Source organism: Molossus molossus, unplaced genomic scaffold (genome assembly GCF_014108415.1).
Source record: "Molossus molossus isolate mMolMol1 unplaced genomic scaffold, mMolMol1.p scaffold_m16_p_21, whole genome shotgun sequence".
Taxonomy (NCBI): domain Eukaryota; kingdom Metazoa; phylum Chordata; class Mammalia; order Chiroptera; family Molossidae; genus Molossus; species Molossus molossus.
In genome coordinates this window covers 28,194,705-28,216,749 of record NW_023425357.1, presented here as the reverse complement: position 1 = coordinate 28,216,749, position 22,045 = coordinate 28,194,705, and the positions used below count along the sequence as shown (strand labels likewise).

Here is a 22,045-nt window from a genome sequence, read left to right as displayed (position 1 = left end):
TTCATTTGAACTTATTAGGTTGTTTTTCCTTGGCTAATATTTTTAGAAAATAATGTTTTTGGTTCAATAGAAAAAATATATACTTAGATTCAACTTGCAGTTAAACGAAACAGGCCAATCCAATTAAGACTCTATTCCTAATAGGGCCAATCTGACTTGGATGGCAGATAGCTGGTCTAATTTAAGCCAGCCTGTGGCTAGTCTGTGGGTTTATTCTGCATGTCAAGCACAATGAGCTAAAAACACTATTGATCACAGCCCTGATTTCCTAAAAATGTCAGGGACATTTTATGCTTTTTCTCTGAGGTATTAAATATCAGGCCTACCATTAACCAGACTGTGATAACAGACACCATAAAGCCAACTCCAAAGTTAACATTAAAGAATATCTCTCCATACTTACCTGGCAGGGGAGATACCACGATCACGAAGGTGGTCTTCCCAGGGCGAGGCTGACCCATTGCACTCCAGATGTGCTGAGCCCTGCAATTTCCCCAAATGTGGGAAACTCAACTGCATAATTTGTGATAGTGGGAGACTGTGTTCGTGCTCTCCCCCCACCTCCCAAAAAAAGAAAGAATGGGGAAAAAAAGACTATCTCTCCAAAGTTAATGCTGAGCTGGAGAAGACTGTGATAATCCTCTTCCTTGAGGGCTACTGATCTCCACAAAAGATGTCCCCAGCCCTATTTTGTCAACTTCCACCACTCCATAATAGCAAACAATTAAGAGATAATTCCCTTCCTAAGAATCATTTAACACAAGCACAAGTCTCATTAAAAAAAAAAAAAAAAAATCCGCCAAGCCGGTGTGGCTCATTGGTTGAGCATCAACCCATGTACCAAGAGGTTACCCATTTGATTCCTGGTCAGGGCACATGCCCAGGTTGTGGGCCCGATCCCCTATGAAGGGCATGCAGGAGGCGGCCAATCGATGTTCTTTCTCATCGATGTTTCTATCTCTCTCTCCCTTCCTCTCTCTCTCAAATCAATAAAGAAAAAATATTTTTTTAAAAATCCCTCCCTGCTCCTTCTTACTGAGATACTTCATGGGTCACCTAGCATGCCTTCCCTCAGTGCAGTAGCCAATAAACCTACTTTGCTGAACAAAAGGTTTGACCCTGGTGGTCTTTAGCCTTTGGAATTTTTTATTTAAAATTTTTTTCTTTATTGATTTTTTTAGAGAGAGAAAAGAAGGGAGAGGAAGAGAGAGAGAGAAACATCAATAAGAGAGAACATTGATTGACCACCTCCTGCATGCCCCCCACTGGGGATTTGGCCCACAACCTGGGCATATGGCCTGACTGGGAATCAAACCAGCGACTTCTTGGTGCATGAAACGATGCTCAACCACTAAGCCACATCAGCCAGGCTAGCCTTTGGAATTTTTCATCTCCCTTATAGTAAAAGAATGATTCCAATATATCCAAAACCAGCAGGCTTAGATTGAATCGTGTGTTCTTTTCCCACAGTGAGGCTAAATCTGAGCTTTCTAAAGAGCTATTTCTATCTCCTGGCCTGGCTCACCATCGACCAGCCCACCGTCGCTGGCAGCTGGCAGATGCTCTCTGTCTATAACTATGCACAGTAAGCTCTTTTCTCGAACTCCAGCCCGTGTTTTCCAACCTTCCCCTGAAAAGTTAGGTGTCCTTGAGGTCCTTTAAATCTAGTACTACTTCTTAAAAGTCTGGCATTTGACACTCATGCCCCCAGCTCAGGTCAAGACAGATTTAATCATTCAAGGTCTTGTTGCAATGTCATCTCTTCAGAGATACCTTCTTTGATCACTCTAAGTAGCCTCTTCACAGGCAGTCTCTAACCCAACATCTTACTCTTCTTTACTTCTTAGCACTTATTATATAAGGAACATCAAACGCTCAGCACTTTATATATTTGATTCACTATTTTATCCAATTCTCATCTTAATTTTCATAGTTGAGAGTTTCATGGTTTTTAGAATCATGTCAGCAACATGTCTCTTTTCTACAATATTTATTGTAAACATGTCATTTCTTGTTCATACTTCATTAACTGTTGCTCCAAAGAAAGATCAAAATAGTCATGATAGACTCTGATTCCAGTTTGGCTTTTGTTGTTGTTGTTTTGTTTTGGTGTGCGGGAGATTTAAATATAGTCAGAAAATCAAAGCATTTTATTTCTGTAAAAAAACATTAGTGGTTATAAAAACAGTTTCTCCTTACCTTGCAAAAATAAAACTGAGGGCTGGGATGTGTAGGCAATTTGAAAATGCCCCAATTTACTGGTGACTAAAGGCCAGGAGAGACTTGATTAGAAAAGGGAACAGGGTGACAGAGTGTGTTTTGATCTCTATACAAGTTTAGCATTTTGCCTTCTTGAATTAATAAATGTTTTTAAAATATATATAAGGTACACAAAGTTTAAACAAGTATAAATCAAAGAACCACAAGTCCACTCACCTTAAATGGACAGTACTACTGAAACTCTCACTGTGACACTCCCTGATCACATCATTCTCTTATTTCATCCTGTGGAAGAAGGGGCAAGGAACGATTCTGAATTTTCTTTCCATCATTTCTCTGTTTTGATTCGTAGTTTTATTACTTATGTGTTCTTGAATTTACATGAATGATTTCATACTGTATGTATGCATTAACAACGTTTTTTCCACTGCTTTTAAGATTCATCACTTTCATGTTAATTCATATTGCTACATTAATTTTTCACTGCTGTATAATATTCAAGTGTCTAATAGTGTCATACTTTATCCATTCTCCCACCTTGTGGATAAGTTCTACTTAGCTATTTGGGCTGACAGCTGAGAAGACCTGAGTCATCATAATGTAACTATTTGCTTCAGGAGAGCCTGCTGCAGAAAAATAAGACTGCTGCCTAATAAATAAAGTCACTATTATCTTCAGGAAATTCTTGCAGTTCACTCCATCCAGGCAAATAGTTTGCACATTTGGAAAACAAGTCTTTTATAAGCACAAGAGTTTGCTCATCTTGATACATGGTGAGCTTACCAGAACAATGGCATTAAGAAAAAACACTCCATTAACTCAAAAGGTGGCGGGAGAAGAGGGGGAAAGGATAGAAGAACAGCTGGAACAAATAGAAAATAACTAGCAAGATGGTCGATTTAAATCCAACTGTATCAATCATATTAAATATAAATTCTCTAGACACTGGGAGTAAAAGACAAGACACTATTAAGCAGGATAAAAAGCAAGAACTAATGGTCATCCACAAAAGAGCAACTTTGAATACAAAAAGCAGATAGGTTCACAGTAGAAGGATGGAAAAAGATAAAGCATGAAAACACCCATCAAAAGGGGGGGTGGCGGCTAATGCGTGACAAAATTCTCTGATTCCTTCACGGCGCAGCGGCATAATCAAGGAAGCCACCAAGAAGAAACGAGGAGTCATTTGTGAGGATGCCAGGAAGGGCAAGAACTGCCATGCACACTTACCATGAAAAGAAGGACACAGAGGCGCCAGGTTAGGGACCCGGAGCATTCGACCGAGCTGGGATAATGTCAAAGGCTTCGACGGCCGTGCATCTCTCTGCAGCCCTGTCAGGACCCCAGCATCACCCAGATGGCTTCCTGTATGAGCGTGAGGCCACCCTGCTGCACGTTTGTACCAGAAGAAGGAGCCCTCCCGGCAGATGAAGGCCTACGGGAAGCAACAGGGTGCCCAGGAGCACCAAGAGCTGCAGCGGCCACGCGCAGGACCAGGTGCTGGGCTTCCTGGACAAGGAGGCAGCCGTGGAAAGCCGCCCCCTCAACCCCTTGGCGTCCGATGCTGCCGCGGGGAACAGCCCAGAAGATGCCGACCTGCCAGCAAGGACCAGGACACGGTGTTGCCTAGCTCTGGACCCCGTCCCTGACCCCCAGGCCAAGGCCACCAAAGGGGAGAAGCCCTGTCGCACCAGGACCCGACCCACCTCGGGGAAGCTGTTGCGCACAGCGGAGCTGAAGTTCTTGCGCTTCACGCTGCTCGCGCACGATACGTGGATACGTGGACCACGTGGGGTTCATCCGGCGCAGTGAGCACTACGCATGCGCTCTGACCCCTGCTAGCCCGAGGACACAGCGGGGGTCGCCCTTGAGCGCGTGCAGAAGCTGCTTGGGAAGCGCGTGGGGAGCCCAGTGAGCAGAGAAAAGCTAATGGACCTTGAGGTCATCGAGCTGCAGCCTGGAGGGTGCAGGAGACCAAATGAACGGGCTTGGATGCAGGTAAGAAAACATCCCGGATGCCCAGGTGGTGGGGCAGATCCCAGTGCGGGGCATGCGTGAGGCGGCCAGTGGATGTTCTCTCTCCTGACGTTTCTATTTCTCGCTCTCCCTTCTCTCTCTCTAAAAATCAATAAAGAAAAAAAATTTTTTTAAAGAAAACATCCTGTGCCCTGGCTGGTTTGACTCAGCAGTTAGAGCATCGGCCCGCGGACCAGAGAGCCCGGGGTTCGGTTCCGCTGAGGGCACGTACCTCGGGTGCAGTTTGTCCCCCACCCCATTGGGGTCGTGTGGGTGGCAGCCACTTGATGTGTCTTTCTCGCATCGATGTTTCTCTCTATCCCTCCCTCTCTCCCTCTCATTCTATCTGAAGATAAATGCAAAAATGTCTTCAGGTGAGGACAAAAAGAAAAAAACATCCTGTAACCAGAGTACCTGAGCACAAATCCTGTCTCACTGATAACGAGCTTGACTGAATTACCTTAACCTCATTCTGTGTCACTTTCTCCAACTTTATTTATTTTTTTTTTTTATGTTTTTTTTTCCTTTTTATTGATGAGAGAGAGAGAGAGAGAGAGGAGAGAGATAGAAACATTGCTTAGAGAGAAGATCGATTGGCTGCCTCCTGCATGCCCCCACTGGGAATCAGGCCCACAACCTGGGCATGTGCCCAGACCAGGAATTGAACCTGCGACCTCTTCGTGCGTGGGTCCACGCTCAAACAGTGAGCCACACCGGCTGAGCAATTTCTCAGTTTTTAAATGGGAATATTAAGTATTTTCCTCAAAGGGTTGTTGTGAAGATTAAATGACTAAAGATGTGATGTAATGTGATTGGTACTGATTCCAGTTTTTAATGGTAAAAGGACTTAATATTTTACCCCTTAAAATATTGTTTGCTGTTTTGGGTAAATAGTATTTTTTTTAAGTAGCTTCCTTCTAATCCTACTCTTTTTAGTTATTTACAAGAGCTCTATATTTTATTGAATAGTTTTTCAACATCTATTGATATCCTTTAGTTTGTTGTTTTAATGAACTAAGTTGATAAAGTTTCTATTTCTGAAGTCCTTGTTTTACTGAAATTAATTCCATTTTTAATATCATAATTTTATAAATGATAGCTGGATTCAGATTGCTAATAGGTTATTTGAAATATTTGCTTCTATATTTGTAATTGGATTTATCTTCTTTTTCTCGTGTTCTATATTTATGATATTTTATACAATGAATTAAGGGCCTTTCATCTTTTCCTGTGGACTGAAATTATTCAAATAAACTTAGGAATTACATGGACTGGAATTATTTAAATAACCTAGGAATTACACGATGTATGACTTTAGATGAAACTCAGCAATAAAACCATGTGAGCCTACCACCGAATTTGGTTCTGGTTATTTTTTTATATCATTTTGGGTCAAATGAGATATTTTGTCTTGATAACAAATCATCTGTTTCTCTCAGATTTTCTAAATTTATTATCATGAGTTTGTACAAGATGCTTTAATATAAATCTTTAAACTTTTCTGCAGTTGAGGATTATATCTCACTGACACTGTTTATTCAGTTTTCTCTCTCGTTTTCACTCAACTAGGTTTGCCAAGGATTTCCTTTTATTTTACTGTCCTTTTTAAAAAACAAAATGTGTGTTTTATATTATATAACACAGACTATGTAGTATATTACAAAAAATAGGGGACAGTGTCTTAAATAAGACAAAAGTATATTTCTCTCTCATGTAAAAGAGGCCCAGAGGCCATGTAGGCATCACCAGGTACCCAGACTTAGTCTTAACACTCTGATTCCCAGCGACAGGTTTCCATCCTTATAATCTTTAAATTCAGGGAACTATTAGAGATCTAATGATCAGAGTCAAGTTTCTGGTCAGCAGCAGGTAGAAGGAAAAGAAAGAAGAATCATTTCAGCCCTGGCCTGCATAGCTCAGTGGTTAGAATGTCAGCCAATGTACCTGAGGGTCGTAGGTTCAATTCCTGGTCAAGGGCAGGTACCTGGGTTGCAGGTTCAATCCTCTGCCTCCGGTTGGGGTGCATGCAAGAGGCAACCAGTTGATGTATCTCTCTTACATCGATATTTCTCTTTCCTGCTTCCGCTCTCTCTAAAAATCAGTTGAAAAAATATCCTGTGTGAGGATTAACAGCAAAAAAAAAAAAAAGCATCATTTCACCAATAGTTCAGCCTTCTCTATTAGCTTTTCCTGACAATGTGAAGAAGAAGAAGAAAAAAATCAAAGCTCTATACAGGAATGGATATTAGGTGAGACTATTAGTGCCTGATACAATTTCATGTATCTTCTCAAACATTTCTGCTTTTATTTCTACTTTAAATTTTCATAGCTTTCATCTGTATTATTTTTTTCCCTAATTTCTTTTGGTTTATTTTGATATCCATCTTTTAAGTTCTGAGGTCATATAGTTTATGTATTTCTTGTCTTTTTAAAAAGTAACAATAAAACACAAGAAATAAGCTAGTCAGAAAAAGACAAATGCCATATGATCGCACTAATGTGTGGACTCTAATGAACAAAATAAACTGACAAACAAAATAGAACCAGAGGCATGGATACATGGAACAGACTGACAGATGTCAGGGGGAGCGAGGAGGGGACTGAATAAAAGAAGGTGAAGAGATTAGCCAAAGAACATCTATACATAATCCATGAACACGGAAAACAGTGAGGTGAAGGCCAGAGGAGGAGAGGAGGGGGGTGGGTGGAGGAGGGAAAAGGGGAGAAGGGAAATGGGGGACATCTGTAATAGTATCAACAATAAAAAATAAAAAAAGTTTAAAAAGAGAATATAAATTTGAAATCCTGCATTCCATTGCCTTATTTGCTAGCTCGTAACCCCTTACCAGTGGGGTAAATGTTTATAGAGCTGTCCAAAGACAGCTGGAACGAAGAGCATTAGATTTTACGGTTTATGATCTTTGAACATATATTCCCTGAGCTGGGTGGTTATTTGACATATTAAATCTCTCTCCTTGAGCACATAGTCCCTCATATCATAATTCATTTAGCAAATTGCCTTTTTCCAGACGTTTAGTGGTCTCCAGTTCTTCAAGATTAGACGTATTTGCTGAATCTGCCATCCTTAAGATATATCTTTGTCCACCTGTGTAATTATTTCGGTAGGATTAATTTTTAGAAGTGGAATTGCTGTGTCAAAGAGAATAAAAATGTAAAACCTGATACCTATCACAAAACAAGTTATTAGTTTGGTTGTTTTTTACCCTCCAAAATGTTTTCCAGAAAATGTAACATTGCTTTCTCTCATACATTTTGGTAAGAGCATAACATGCTAAAGCTGATTTAGATAGGGATCTGGTAGAATCAGCCAGAATTTAAATAGGTGTAGCCACTGACACAGCAAGTCCTCTTCCAGGAGTCTGTCTTAGGGGATTGCTTTCATATGTACATAAATACACATTTATGTGGTGGCTTGGAAATACAACCGAAAGCCATTAAAATTAAGTGAAAAACAATCGCTTTGAAAACACATAAATATGTTATGATTCCATTTGTAAAATAAAACTATCTGTGCATGTGTAAACATATATTAGTACTTAAATGCAAAGTAAAGAATGCAAAAAATACATATTCAGCAATGGCCAATAGTTACCTCTGAGGAGTGAGAGACCTGGCCCAGGAGAGGGAGGATATGATCAAAGGAAAGGTCATATTTAAGTAAATATACTTTTTGTATTATATGCATCTTTTTAAGTTTATTTTTTATAACTTTATATTTATTGTCGATACTATTATAGATGTCCCCATTTTCCCCCCTCTTTTGCCCATCTTCACCCAGCCCCTACCCTCCCTTCCCTCAGGCCATCACCACACTGTTTTCTGTGTCTATGGGTTATGCATATATGTTCTTTGGCTAATCTCTTCACCTTCTTTCATCCAGTCCCCCCCTGCCCTCTGAAAGCTGTCTGTTTCATGTATCCATACCTCTGGTTTTATTTCGTCCATCAGTTTATTTTGCTCATTAGATTCCACATATAAGTGAGATCATGTGGTATTTATCTTTCTCTGACTGGCTTATTTCACTTAGCATAATAATCTCCAGGTCCATCCATGTTGTCACATAAGAGTTCCTTCTTTTATTACGGTCACATAAGATTCCATTGTGTAAATGTACCACACCTTTTTTACCCATTTGTATACTGATGGACACGGGCTGTTTCCAGAGCTTGGCTGTTGTAAATAGTGCTGCTATGAACATAGGGGTGCATATATTCTTTCTGCTTGGTGTTTCAGGAGTCTTAGGATATATTCCCAGAAATGGGATCACTGGGTCAAAAGGCATTTTCATTTTTAATTTTTGAGGTAACTTCATACTGTTTTCCATAGTGGCTGCACCAGTCTGCATTCCCACCAGTCGTGCACAAGGGTCCCTTTTCTCCACATCCCACCAGCACTTGTTTTTTGTTGATTTAATGATAGTAGCCATTCTGCCAAGTGTGAAGTGATAGCTCACTGTGGTTTTAATTTGCATCTCTCTGTATCTTTTCCACTAAGAATATGTTTTCATTTTACTATTAGAGGAAGTAAGATACCTATTAATCAAAATTAAATGAGAAAGTTAGTACATACTTTTAAGTTATCTGTACCATCAGTTGAGTATTTAGCTACTTATATTGCTTAGTAATTTATATGACTAAGCTTTATTTGTATTTAAGTTTCTCAAAAACATCACCAATGAGCTTGGCTCTTCCTCTCTTGCTACTCGGCTGGAACATAGATCGCTGCCACTGTCCTGCTATTATCTACAGACCCAACAAAATCCAGTGAAAGAAGGGCTCTTTGACAATGCTCCTCCAAAAAATAAAGACATCTTAGCTATAAAACCACCAGTTCTCTCCTACACACACCACAACACACACACACACACACACACACACAAGCTCCATCCTCATAATGTTTCCCATATCTATTCCTAAACAAGTTCCGGACTAGGGGAATCAGAACCATCACAGATTTAATAAAGACCATCACTGTAACAAGGAAGGAGGGTACCTGAAAGAAACCTAGGCTATTTTTAAAAAGCAAACTGGAGGTAAAAGTTATTGTACAAGCAAACCAGTTCTGATAATGTGGTGAAAGGATTCCCTCCTCCCCAATGATAACTACTTTCCCTCGTTTGATTTTTTTTTTTTTAATTAATTATTCTAAAGTTTGGACCTCAGAGTGAATCTTACAAGTGCACTTTCCCTAGAAAGATCAGTGGTCATGCTTCAGCCTGTTTGAATTTTTATTTTGGACACTTTATATTGAAAGCACATGTGTCTATTATGGGTCTAGGAAAATTTCTTCTGTTCTGCATGCATCCACTGATTAAGTCTTATAGGAAACTTAATGGATTGCCATACTTAACCTTAAAAAGTATAAAACTTGATAAGTCATAAAACAAATACACAGTTTTAGGACTGTATCTATAGCTTGGAGCCACAGGCTTTTGAGCCCTCCTCCCCCTCAATCCTCCCCAAAAAAGAATCATTCAAATACAGTAGTTGCCTAATATTGGGGCTGAGTGCAGAGTGAGTTTAGACCAAGAGTACTAATCCAATAGCCAAATATCCTTTCCCCCATCATAGGGTACACTACTCAGCATCAGAGAAAGTCTTGATACTAACAGAACTTTGCCTTGAATAAGATCATTCTAATTTTCTTCATCAAGCCAAGCCATATAAGCCAAACAAGTGGATAATATTTCAGCTAAAAATTGTAATGACCTGCTAAAGACCCAGCATAAGCAAGTTGAGACTATAGAACCCCTGGGAAATTCAGAACAAAGGGAATTTGTACCAACTACAGGTTATTCTTTATGGAAATCACTAGGTACCTACAAGAAAGATGAAGGACAGGGTAGTATAGAAGGCATGAATCCTCACCCACAACCTCCTTCCCCATGGAACAAAAGGTAACCACAGCAATAACAAACTGCACACTTAACTCAACTACTGTTAAGATTTTCTCTTTATCTTTGGTGTTTGGCATTTTAAATATAAGGTACCTGGGTGTAGTCGTCTCTGTAGCTATTTGGCTTGGTGTCAGTTGAGTCTCTTGGTCAATGGAGTAATGTCTGTCATCAGATTTGGAAAAATCTTGGCTCTTATTTTTTCAAATGCAATTTCTGTACACTTTTTTCCTCTTTCTGATTTTCCAATGGCAAATACATTAGACTTATTGACAATATCCCACATTTCCTTTTTATTCATTTCTTGGTTTTCTGTTATTTTTCTTTGCTCTTCATGCTTCGTGTACATTGACCTTTGCTTTGCTATGTCTTCAGATTTACTAATTCTGCTTCATTGTATTCGTTCTGTACTCAAACCCACTCAAACCCACTCAAGGAGCTCCTTATGTCAAATACTATATTTTGTTATTACTAGAAAATTCATTTGATTCTTTTTTATAGAACACAGTTCTCAACTGAAATTTTCAGTTTTACCTTAATTTATCTTATCTTTTATTTCATATATTATTGAATTTTTTGAAGCTCTTGCTTGGCAACTATAGGTCTGTTTCTATCAACTGTTTTATCTACTTTGAATAATTTTCTTCTTGTCACATATGGTAATTTTTTATTGCATGCTAGATGTTGTGAATGAGACACCATATTATGTTATTTTCCTCTAAAGAGTGTTGACTTTTGTCCTACCTGGCAGTTAAATACCAACAGATTACTTTTTTTCTGATGAAACCTATTTTTAGTTTTATTAAGTTGGGTTTACTGCAGTTTTATCCTAACATATATCTTTACCCATTTGGCATTGACTTTATGGGATCTCAACTGAATGTCCTGGTTATTCATGTATTTTAAAAACAGAATTTTTTTTTTTTCTGAGGAAATGATAACATTCTTCCTTTCTTTCTGGCCTCTGTAAACAGTTAAGTTTTCTGCTAATTATTTAAGTGAATTTGAAGCATACATGATTGGGGGTGGGTAGAACAACATTTGCTAAGTTACACTAGTTTTGTTTTCACTATAGTTCTGTGCAGAACAATGCCCAAATCTATATTTTCTTTTTCAAACATATGGCCATAAAAATGAAGATATATTCTTAGAAAACTTCAGGATTAAAGGGAAATAAAGTTTATTACAAACAAAAACATACATTCACCTGTTGTTTTAATCCCCCATTGTACTTGTCTTCACAATGAGTGGACTAAATTGGATGTTAACAAAAATAAATGTCAAATTCAGCAGTTGAATTAAAAACAACAGGTGCACGTGAATAAAATTAATAATACTTAACTTTAATAAGCATCTCATGTGAGAATAAAACTTAACCTGACTCCTAAAGTCAAGGCTTTAAAATTAAAATTAAACATATTGGTTAAGAGGGTTTAGGTACCTGACGATATAGGTGTCTGAAGAATCTCTAGAATCCAAGCATTTTCTATCTCCATGGCTGAAAATGTGCCACTGACTTTCCCTAGAGGACAGTCCTGGAATATCCCCATTATGTTCTCCAAGTCTGACTCCAGTGATGGAACATGAGAATGCAGAACTGAGACCTTAGTAGTGTGGCAACATGTAAATATGAAGTGTAGTCAACTAAAGCATGGGATTTAGAGCTCTAGCTTTTCAAGAAATATCTTAAGGGAAATTAAATATTGATTTCTTCTTTTCTGCTTTTATTTTTTCTGAAAAGTGCACATCAAAAGCTTTCTATCAATTTTGTTTCTGAGGAAGGAGATTGATCAAGTAAATACAATAGGTAATGTTTGTAAAAATGTAGAACACAAAAAGAAAGTACTAGTATTCTGCCTAGAACTAAAATTCATTTTACCCTACAGGTCTTACAAATTTGGATGGTTATTCTTGTTGAAGTGTAAGCTAGTCAGTAGTTAGTTAACTTGGGAAATAACATGAAGGAGAATAATGCTGATATTTAACTTATTAGCAACTGCATATTTGAGTTGGGTAAGCCCATGTTTTGTACCTTAATCATCTTGGTCATACCTGGTGAATGGGATATATGAGACTTGTTCCTAATATATGCTAAATAATATAAGGTTGAAATCTATCAGAAGCTTTCACCAAATGCTTCTTTGTATGAGATAAGAATCTGATTTGGCCTTTGTCATTCAAAAGTTCTAAACTATGGCAAACAACCCACTTGAATGTTGATCATATATACTGTTAAGTAAAAAAGAAACTAAACATTTAATTTCATGAATAAAATAAACAAAATAGTTGTGGTTTTGGTGGTGTCATTCTCAGTTAACATTAATTGACTGCCAACCACATTCCAGAGAGTGGACTGAGAATACAATGAGAACAAGGACCAAGAAATATTGTGTAGTATACAGCATGTAAAATGTTGCTTAATGACTGCTGAATCAATAGAAACTTGCTTGCCTTTTCCTATATATTATTATCTCACTTCATCTCCAAAATTTCCCTGTAAGGTATTTTTTAAGTCCTTGATGATGAAATTGAAGCTTGAAGCAGTTAATGGACTTACTTGCCCCAAGTCCCAAAACTTGGGGTGATCATGCAGTGCTCTCCCTACCTGTGCTGTGTCCATTCATTCTTCTGGCTCAGCAGGATGCATTTCTGTGGCCTGGGAAGTGAGAAAGGAGCTGAAGTTGCAATTGGGAAAAAAGCTAGGTATATCCACTTGCCCCCTGAAAGATATAGTGAGGGTTTGTAAAGCAAGTGGATTCCATAACAGAATCCAAGAGGGAATAACAGAAGGACAAGAGTAACTGTGGCAGCTGAGTGCAGAGGATGTCACCTGGGGAAGATGTGGAGGCAGGAAGGGGGCTCGTTGAAGAGACTTGGACAGGGAGATGGAGTGTGATATTGTGATTTATAGTAAGAAACATGTATTTGGTCTTCAACCTGTTCCTGGCTTACAGATTCTAAAACTCTTGGAATTTCCTGTGATAAGAGCAATAAAGGTGTGTTTATTATGTTAATAAGGTGATATTGCAAAGCCCTTGGGTAACCAAAAGAAGGGGGCTGGTTGGTAAGGAACCAACCATTTCATCAGAGGGTTGGAACTTTCCATGCCCCACACAACTTTTGGGGAAGGAGCAGGGGCTGAGGTTGTATCAATCACCAATGGCCAGTGATTTAATCATGAATATGTAAAGAAACCTCTCTGGAAACCCAAAAGGGCAGGGTTCAGAGAACTTCTGGGTTGGTGAATACATGGAAGTGCTGGGAGAGTGGCACCCTGGAGAGGGCAGGAAAACTCCACACTTTACCCACGCCTGGCCCTATACATCTCTTCCATCAGGCTGTTCCTGAGTTATATCCTCTTATAAGAAACCAGTCATCTAGTAAATAAGTGTTTCTCTTGAGCCTCTCTAGGAAATGAATTAAACCAGAGGAGGGGGTCTTGGGATTTATAGCCAGTTGGTCAAAAGTACAGGTAATAACCTGGGCTTGTGACTGGTATCTGAAATTGGGGGGTAGGGGACAGTCTTATAGCACTGAACCCTTAACCTGTGGAATCTGATGCTATCTCCAGGTAGATGCTGTCAGCATTGAGTTGAATTGTAGGACATCCAAGTGGTGTCCTAAGAATTGCTTGTTGATGTGGGGAAACTGCACACACACACATTGGAATTGGTACCATAACTTTCTTAGAGGGAAAGCTACATCATTTAAGGTATCAGAGTAAAGGGACTCGATGCAGAAAGTGGGCATCTTGAGGCTGTGAAGCTACGTGAAAATCATCAAGCCAAAACTGTGAGTGGAAAATGCAACCCTTTAAGAAAAAGATGTAGTTCCATAAATTTCATGGCTGCTCACTGGTGGGTCAAACCTGAAATCTGGACCAAGTCAAAAATAATGAAAGGTGGTGCCTTGTTAGGGGTGCCCATTATTTCCTATTCACCCCATGGACTACCTGTGTAGCTCCTTCATCTCCCACAGTCTCCCAGTAATGTACATGGGCATGTTCCAGCACTATGGAGCCCCAGAACCTCAGTTCCGAAAGGAACAAAGATCAGACCAGCATGCAATACTTTTTTATTGGCTTGTTGGTGGATTTCTTTAGGCCCATCCATGTTTTTTAGCAACTTCTTTCAACCTGGCTTATAAGTATGCAACTACAGTACCTGCTAGAATCAATCAGCCTTCCAAACCCAAACACGTTCATCTTTATCCAAATGTAATTTATCTGAAATGCCATGTTGGTGTGAGCATTATGTATTACTGCATAGGCTTTTATTTTCTTCTTAAATAATGAAACACCCTAATGGAAGCTATTCCCTCTAAATAAATTTTAATGAGCACTTATTTGCCCAAATTGTTCTTCCTCTGAATGGCAGAAATTTAATGTGAACTTGAATTATCAGAGGCTTTTTGTTATAATGGGCTTTGGGAATAAATCATGCAAAGATGACTTATTTTCCTAAATCTTCCTAAGCCGCAAGTGCTGTAGTCACAACTTCCTCTTAAATGCAAAGTGAGTGTCAGTGGCTTACCTTGCATCTATACAGGTGCATGTCACATCAGAAATCATGCCAAGATGTAACGTATTACTAGAAATTGAAGTGAACGAGTAAGAAGCCTAATTGCTACAGAAGGGCGTGTATCCCAGACTTTGCTACTACAAATGAAAATTCATGTGTCTGCCGCGTTTTTTAATTCCATGCATTGAACTGGTTTTCGGAGGAAAGAAAGCAATTGGGAACTATTACCCTGTATCCTGGCAGGCCACAGAGCTCGGCCTCGTTGTGCTCACCAAGAATTAGAGCAGGGCCAGATGCAGAACTTGGAAAAGTGCCTTCCAGAGAAGAGCTCCAGCCACAGCAAGAATTATGAGTCAGTGGAGGAGGGAGCCAGATTGGAGGGGCTCCCTCAGACTCCAGAATGCATACCATTAATTGCTCCTCTAGACTCTCTCTCCATCTGAAATCCTGCCAAAGGGAGCCATTGCCATTTCTGAGTTGTTTTTTATAATATAAATGACACCGAGAGGGGTCATTTAGTCCAGTTTTAAACATTTGTATCACATACCTACTAGAAGCTACTGGTTATTAAAAAACAACAGCAAAAAAGAGTTTCCATTTTTCAAGGAGCTCTGCTCTGGGATGGAAACCTCAGAGCTACGTCCAGGACACTTCAGTGAGTATCAGGCAGAGTCCTCATTTTAAACCAGAGCAGTGCCAGCTCAGTGAGCACCTTCAGGGGGCAGAGGGCACCAGCGTTCCTTCCGGGCATGGTGGGAGAGCACAGGACCACATGCTCATGGCCGCACCACCCACCAGCTCGGTGGCCTTGACAACAAGGTCAGTGAATACCCTGAAAACTCTGTTTCCTTATCAGCAAAACGGGCAAAGAACACCCATCTTATAAGGCAGTCGTGAAACGCACACCGATACTACAGTCAAGGATCGTTCACCGACCTCCTCTCCCCTGAGCAATCTCCAGTCACCTCTGCCCTGTACCCCATCATACGACCCCTACCCGCCCGTTCCTAGCAGTTTTGTCCAGGATCAGTTCTGTCCTCAGAAATGATCAAATGATTAGAATATGGGATCTCAGAATATTTGAGAAGTGGAATTATTTAATCCGTGTAGGAAGAAGGTGAAGAAAATATTAAATGTGATCAAGACTATTTTATAATCAATAATGGTAGTGTGCTTCCTCATACTTTAGGTATCCTAATGATATTCCTAGTTAAGTAACAATTAAAAGCATAAAAATAACATTTATAAAACATTTAAAGGTTACAAAGCACTTGTGTTTATTTTGTAATGTGATTCTCAGAGCAATCTGATGTTACCAGCAGGACAAGTTTTACTGCAGATGTGAAAGATGAGGAAGCTGAGGCTCTGAGGATTCATGGCTTGCCCCAGTCACATAGAGAGTTGGAAAAACACACTCAGGTAAACCTTTGCTTCCAAATCACATCTCCTTGCAGCGTGTCATATTGCCTGAATAAATGTCTGTAAAAACAGGTCCAGCTTGACTTTTATTCCACATCAGTACGTGTACTCAGCAGCTCAACTTCAGTGTCAAATAGGTAACTCAAACTAGGTCCAAAACATTATTCATGAACTCTCGCCACGTCTTCATGCAGGCAGCACCTGTCAACCAGGTGTTCACACCAGAAGCCTAGAGGTCACCTGACACTTCACCTTGACCCACCCAGTGGTCCATCACCATCCCAGTGGACTCCACTTCTCAATCTGACCCACCATCCTAGATAAGCCACCATCATTTCTTCCCTCTCAGGGCCTTGGCCTCCCAGAATTCATTCCTGCCCTGGAATCAGATTCCCGAAGAACCCCCAGAGTCATCTTTGAAAGCACTGGTGTAGATCCATCCCTTCCTTAACTAAATCCTCCTTCCTCGGTCTTCTCAGAACACAGTCTTTCATGAGCTAGCCATTGCCAGTGGCTTTGAGCTCGTCTGTTCTCACTCTCCGTCTCCCTCCCAACACCTACACAGAACTGTTCCAGCTCCAGGCAGACATGTCTCTTCCCACCGCTGGACGTTTCCCTAAGACACCCTCTGGGGGCTGTGTCCTTGCTGCTTCCCATGTCTGCTTCCCCCTGCTGTCCCTCGAGAACTCCTCTGAAGGCTCTCTTCCTGGTGCCCTTTTCCAGCTCCTCTGTGGCCCCCTGTGGAGGACAGAACAGTGGCCTTCTTGCAGATGTCTGCATCCCAGTCCCTGACACCTGGGAATGTGTGGCCTTAGCTGGCAGAAGCGACTTTGCAGATGTGAACAAATGAAGGAACTTGAGGGGGGAAGATTATTCTGGATGATCTAGGTGGTGCCAAAGAAATCTAAGGATCGTTATCAAGAAAAGTAGAAGGCATCCTGGCTGGTGTGGCGCAGTGGTTGAGCATTGACCCATGCAGCAAGAGGTTGCTGGTTTGATTCCCGATCAGGGCACATGCCCAGGTTGTGGGCCAAATCCCCAGAGTGGTGCATGCAGGAGGCAGCCAGTTGATGTTCTCTTTCATTGATGTTTCTATCTCTCTCTCCCTCTCCCTTCCTCTCTCTCTAAAATCAATAAAGAAAAAAATATTTACAAAAGAAAAGTAGAAGGCAGAAGAGTGAGAGAAGAAGATGTGACAATGGGAGCCACACACCAAGGAATGGGGACAACTACCGGACAAGATGAGGCTCTCCCCTCTGGGCCTCCAGGAGGACACAGCCCGGCCAGAAGACCTTGAGACCCCATTCTCACTTCTGACCTCAGAACAGAAGATGTGTTTTCTTTAAGCCATGCAGTGTATTGGAAATTGTTACAGTGGCGACAGGACACTAATATCCTGCAGCTCCCAGGTCCTTTTAGCTTCCCTTATCTTGTGTTTACACGACATTCTGTGCTTCTCTTCACTGCACATAGAGCTCTTGCTAACGGTTATTTGTAATGTTCTGTGTAATGTCTATTCTCCTGACCAGAGTGTGGCACTCCTCACGTAATCTGTTCAGACCACCACGGAACCCCCAGCTGCTGCCATAGGACTTGGCCCAAGAAGGAATTCGCTGATTCAAAGAAAATGTTCACAGAGCATTGCTGTGGCAGGGAAGCGCTGTGCCGTAGTGAAATAGTGAAAGTAAAAAGGCTATTTTCAAAGAATGGGGCACATTACAGGCAGCATATGGTGATCAGGCAGAGGGCTGTGTCCCAGCGCTTGCCCACCTCCTCTCTGTGGCGACACAGGGTAAAGGCTACTGTGCAGGGTGTGCTGTGACCTCTCCAGGCAGCTTTCGAGTTTGGAGAGCAAGGGACTGAGTAGTCAGGTGCCTCTGAGGACAGAGGACCCCAGGGACCTGGCATCTGGCTTGATGCGCTCTGAGAGGGAGTCTTCCACCAGGCAGAAGGGACGCTGGGCAGTGCTTGGTTGCACCTGCTCTGGAGTGCAGAGGTCTAAGAGATGGGCAACGTCTCCTGTGGGAAAAGAGGAATATTTTTGAGTTCCTACCATTTCTTATATTTTACTCCCCATGTAACATACACACACACACACACACACACACACACACCAGCTTCATTACAGTGCACTAAACAAGACTTCCCTGTGAGGAAGAACTTTATCTAGCACAGTGCTTGAGATAATCTATTCCTGAGTTACAGTCTTGTGACTTCCAAGTCTGGCTCTTTCATTTCAAGTAAAGGGACCAGAGTCAAATCCCTACATTTCATTCGTCTCATCTACAAAATGAGCTTATAACGCTCCTCTCATCACCTTGTTCTGATGTGCTGAGAATTAACATGCAGCTTAGATGCCTGGCACATGTCATGTGCTCAATAAATGGTAGGAGCCCTGACCGCTTTGGCTTAGCAGTTGGAGCATCGGCCCGCAGACCAAGGAGTAACAGGTTCGATTCCAATCAAGGGCATGTACCTAAGTTGCAGTTCGGTCCCCGCCCTGGTCAGGGTCATGCAGGGGGCAACCAGTCAATGATTATCCCTCTCTCTCTCCCTCCTACTCTATCAAAAGATAAATGGAAAAATATCCTCAAGTGAGGATTTAAAATAAATAAAAATAAATGGTAGGAACTATTATTACTCTGCTCTGAGGGTTTAATGATACATATAACTGGGCACTTTTATAAGCCATGCACTTTCTCAGGAGCATTCACAATCACCACCTCGCTGGGTCCGCACCATGGGCACCACACCCCTTGAGGAGTTGGCATCCTCCCCACCTTGCAGGTGAGGCATCTGGCCCACGGAGGTGGTGGGATTTGCCCAGAACCACACAGTGTGTAAATGGCAGAATGTTTGATCATTCTGGTCTCGCCGAAGGGGGCTCGGCTGCTCTGTTACCTAGGGAAGGAACAATCAACACCTCTGCGGGATTACTGCCAGAGAATCCTGGTGTGAGCACAAAGTTTCTGGGAAAAGGAAATTGCCAAAGCTCACTGTCAACGATCAGGCGATCAACAGGAGAAAAGGACTTCGAGGAAGCATTTTTAAAATAGCTTCTTTGAAACAGAGCTGATTTCCCAAGACAAATGCAAAGTGAAATTCATATCATTATCTATGCATGCACCTCTGCCATCTTCTATATTTGTAGACAGGGCATATTTTGAGTAAAGAAAAAGACAGAGACACCATTATTCACATGTTAGCAAGCTGAAAAATCTCTCTCCCCTCACTTCTCTGTTACAGTCATCAGCACAACATGCTATGATGGATTTGGGGAGTAGGTTAACAAATGTATCTGTTAAAAAAAAAACTATGGAAGAAATGTTTACTGTTTCTTGGTGCTTGTTAGTGTGAAAATATAATCCATTGTTTCCTGATTTTTTGCTCCAGCAAAGAGTAGGAAGATGAGCTCACAGGGGCAGATGCACATGGACAGCACTGCCCACTGCTACCCACCCCCCAGGCCACCTGGACAACCCACTCCTCTTCGCCCATCTTGCCTCTATATCCCCAAAGAGGAGAAAGCTAGGTCTCCCCATCTGTTTGCCTAGACCTTCTCGGAACTGTTTGGGTGAATATGGTGTTGGGGGAGGAGACCAGTCATGCTGGAGAGATGGCAGGGTCCTAGAGCTCATGTAACTGTGTGTGCCCACTGCAACCTGGGATAAGGACACACATTCATTTACATGGACTGCACTCATTGTTTCCTTCCAACACTGCCTCTAAAGCCCCGGAGTGGTAGACACCGTTCTCCCTAACCCACAGAAACCCTGAGACACATTCCCAGCCATATTTGGAATTGTCCAGCAGGCCAAAGCAAGATTTGTGAATTTTGAAGAGTTAATCTGTTGGATACTCATTCCTGGAGACCTTGGGAAATCCATTGTGGGGGATTGTGGCTTGTGTATGCCTTCTCTCCAGGGAGAGCTGAGGCCCTGGACCCAGCTTCAACTGGATCATGAGGCCAGTGAGAAAGGACCTGTGTGAAGCAACCCTAGAGATACAGGAGAATGGCCAGCAACCAAAATCGAGGCAAAGGGTAGAAATAAGTCAGTTATAAAAAAAAATTGTAATGTGACTCATGAATTCATAAAAATCCTAGAAGAAAATGTAGGCAACAAAATTTCAGACATCACATGCAACAGAATTTTCACTGATACATCACCTAAGGCAAGAGAAACAAAGGAAAAAATGAACCAGGGGACTACATCAAACTAAAAAGCTTCTGTATAGCAAAAGAAACAAACATCAAAATGGAAAGGGAACCCACTGTATGGGAGAGCATAATCGCCAACAATACATCAGATAAGAGGTTAATTTCCAAAATATATAGAGTGCTCATACAACTCAACAAAAGGAAGACAAAGAACCCAATTAAAAAGTGGGCAGAGGACCTAAAGAGACACGTCTCCAAATAGGACATACAAATGGCCAAGAGACATATGTAAAAATGCTCAATGCTCATCAGAGAGATGCAAATTAAAACAACTATGAGGTATCACCTCACACCTGCCAGAATGGCCGCCATCAACAAATCATCAAACAACAAGTGTTGGCGAGGGTGTGGAGAAAAGGGGACTCTAATACACTGCTGGTGGGAATGCAGACTGGTGCAGCCACTGTGGAAAACAATATGGTGTTACCTCAAAAAATTAAAAATTGAACTTCCATTTGACCCAGTGATACCACTTCTAGGAATATACCCTAAGAAGCCAGAAACACCAATCAGAAAGAATATATGTTTCCCCATGTTCATAACTGCACTATTTACAATAGCTAAATCTGGAAATAGCCCAAGTGTCCATCAATAGATGAGTGGATAAAAAAGCTGTGGTACATATACACAATGGAGTACTATGCAGCTGTAAGAAAGAAAGATTTCTCATCCTTTGAGATGACATGGAGGGACCAGGAGAGTATTATCCTAAGCAAAACAAGACAATCAGAGAAAGACAAATATCACATTATCTGATTTATTTGATGAACAAAATAAGTTGATGAACAAAATAGACCTAGAGACATAAAAGTAGGGTACAGACTGACTAACTTCAGAAGACTGGTCAGGGAGGAGGGAAGAGATAAACCACAAAACTTATATGCATGTATGAATAACCATGGACATAGACAACAATGCTGGGGACGTGGTGGGGGGCGATCCGATCCGGAGGAGGGCGTCAATGGGGGGAAAAAGAGAAACATCTGTAACAAAAAATAAATTATTTTTAATGTGCACATCATCAATCGCTCAGTAGTTAAACCACAACATTTTTAAGGACGGAGATGTGAGTGACTGCCTTTGCACAGAGCAAAGAAGCAAAGGCAGCTTCTTTTACCCCTCGTCTGGTTGCTGACCCTCCCAGAGCAGGGTGGCTCTCCTTTGACCACCCATCCTGCCCTGGAAGGTCAGGAGGCAGTGCAGCTACACACCAAGGTCTATAGCAAAGGAATGAGGGCCTGGAGAAAATGGCCCGACCACTCCAACGGGTCTGACACAGAAGAAGAGCCACACTGCGGAGGAGGCAAATGAGGACCCAGCTTGGCAACCGTTTAGCCTTTGGGCAAGGTATTTAGTCTCTCCTGGCCTCGCGTTCCTCTCCATTCAGGGGTCCATAGCGTTGTTGAAATTGTGCAGAACACTGATTCCTCCTCAGAACAGGAGCTGAAAAAAAATTGCAGGTGTGACTTAGAAATACAAGCAAACCATGTTAGCACACTGTTTGCCTTTGTTTTAGCTTATAATGAAAGAAAACCAAAACACCCCACCCTCTCCCACACCCCAGGTACAACTGTATGATCCCTTTGATGTTTCCAAGTAAAGCCAGAATGTCGGAACCGGTTAAGCCTCTGTTGTGCGGCATGGCAGCCACAAACCACACGTGGCTATTGAAATGTGGTTCATTTGAACTGAGATGCTCTGGAATGTAAAATATACCCCACTGTAACATCTGTAACA

At 41.3% G+C, this 22,045-nt stretch overlaps 1 non-coding gene and 1 pseudogene across 1 annotated transcript; both read left to right on the top strand.

The window, feature by feature from the left end:
• The first annotated feature begins 395 nt into the window (after positions 1-395).
• Positions 396-559, top strand: LOC118639645. Its single transcript, XR_004961225.1, has one exon. It is a non-coding gene; the product is annotated as a U1 spliceosomal RNA (small nuclear RNA).
• A 2,879-nt stretch (positions 560-3,438) lies between these two features.
• On the top strand, positions 3,439-20,079 carry LOC118639568 (annotated as a pseudogene).
• Positions 20,080-22,045: the final 1,966 nt, after the last annotated feature.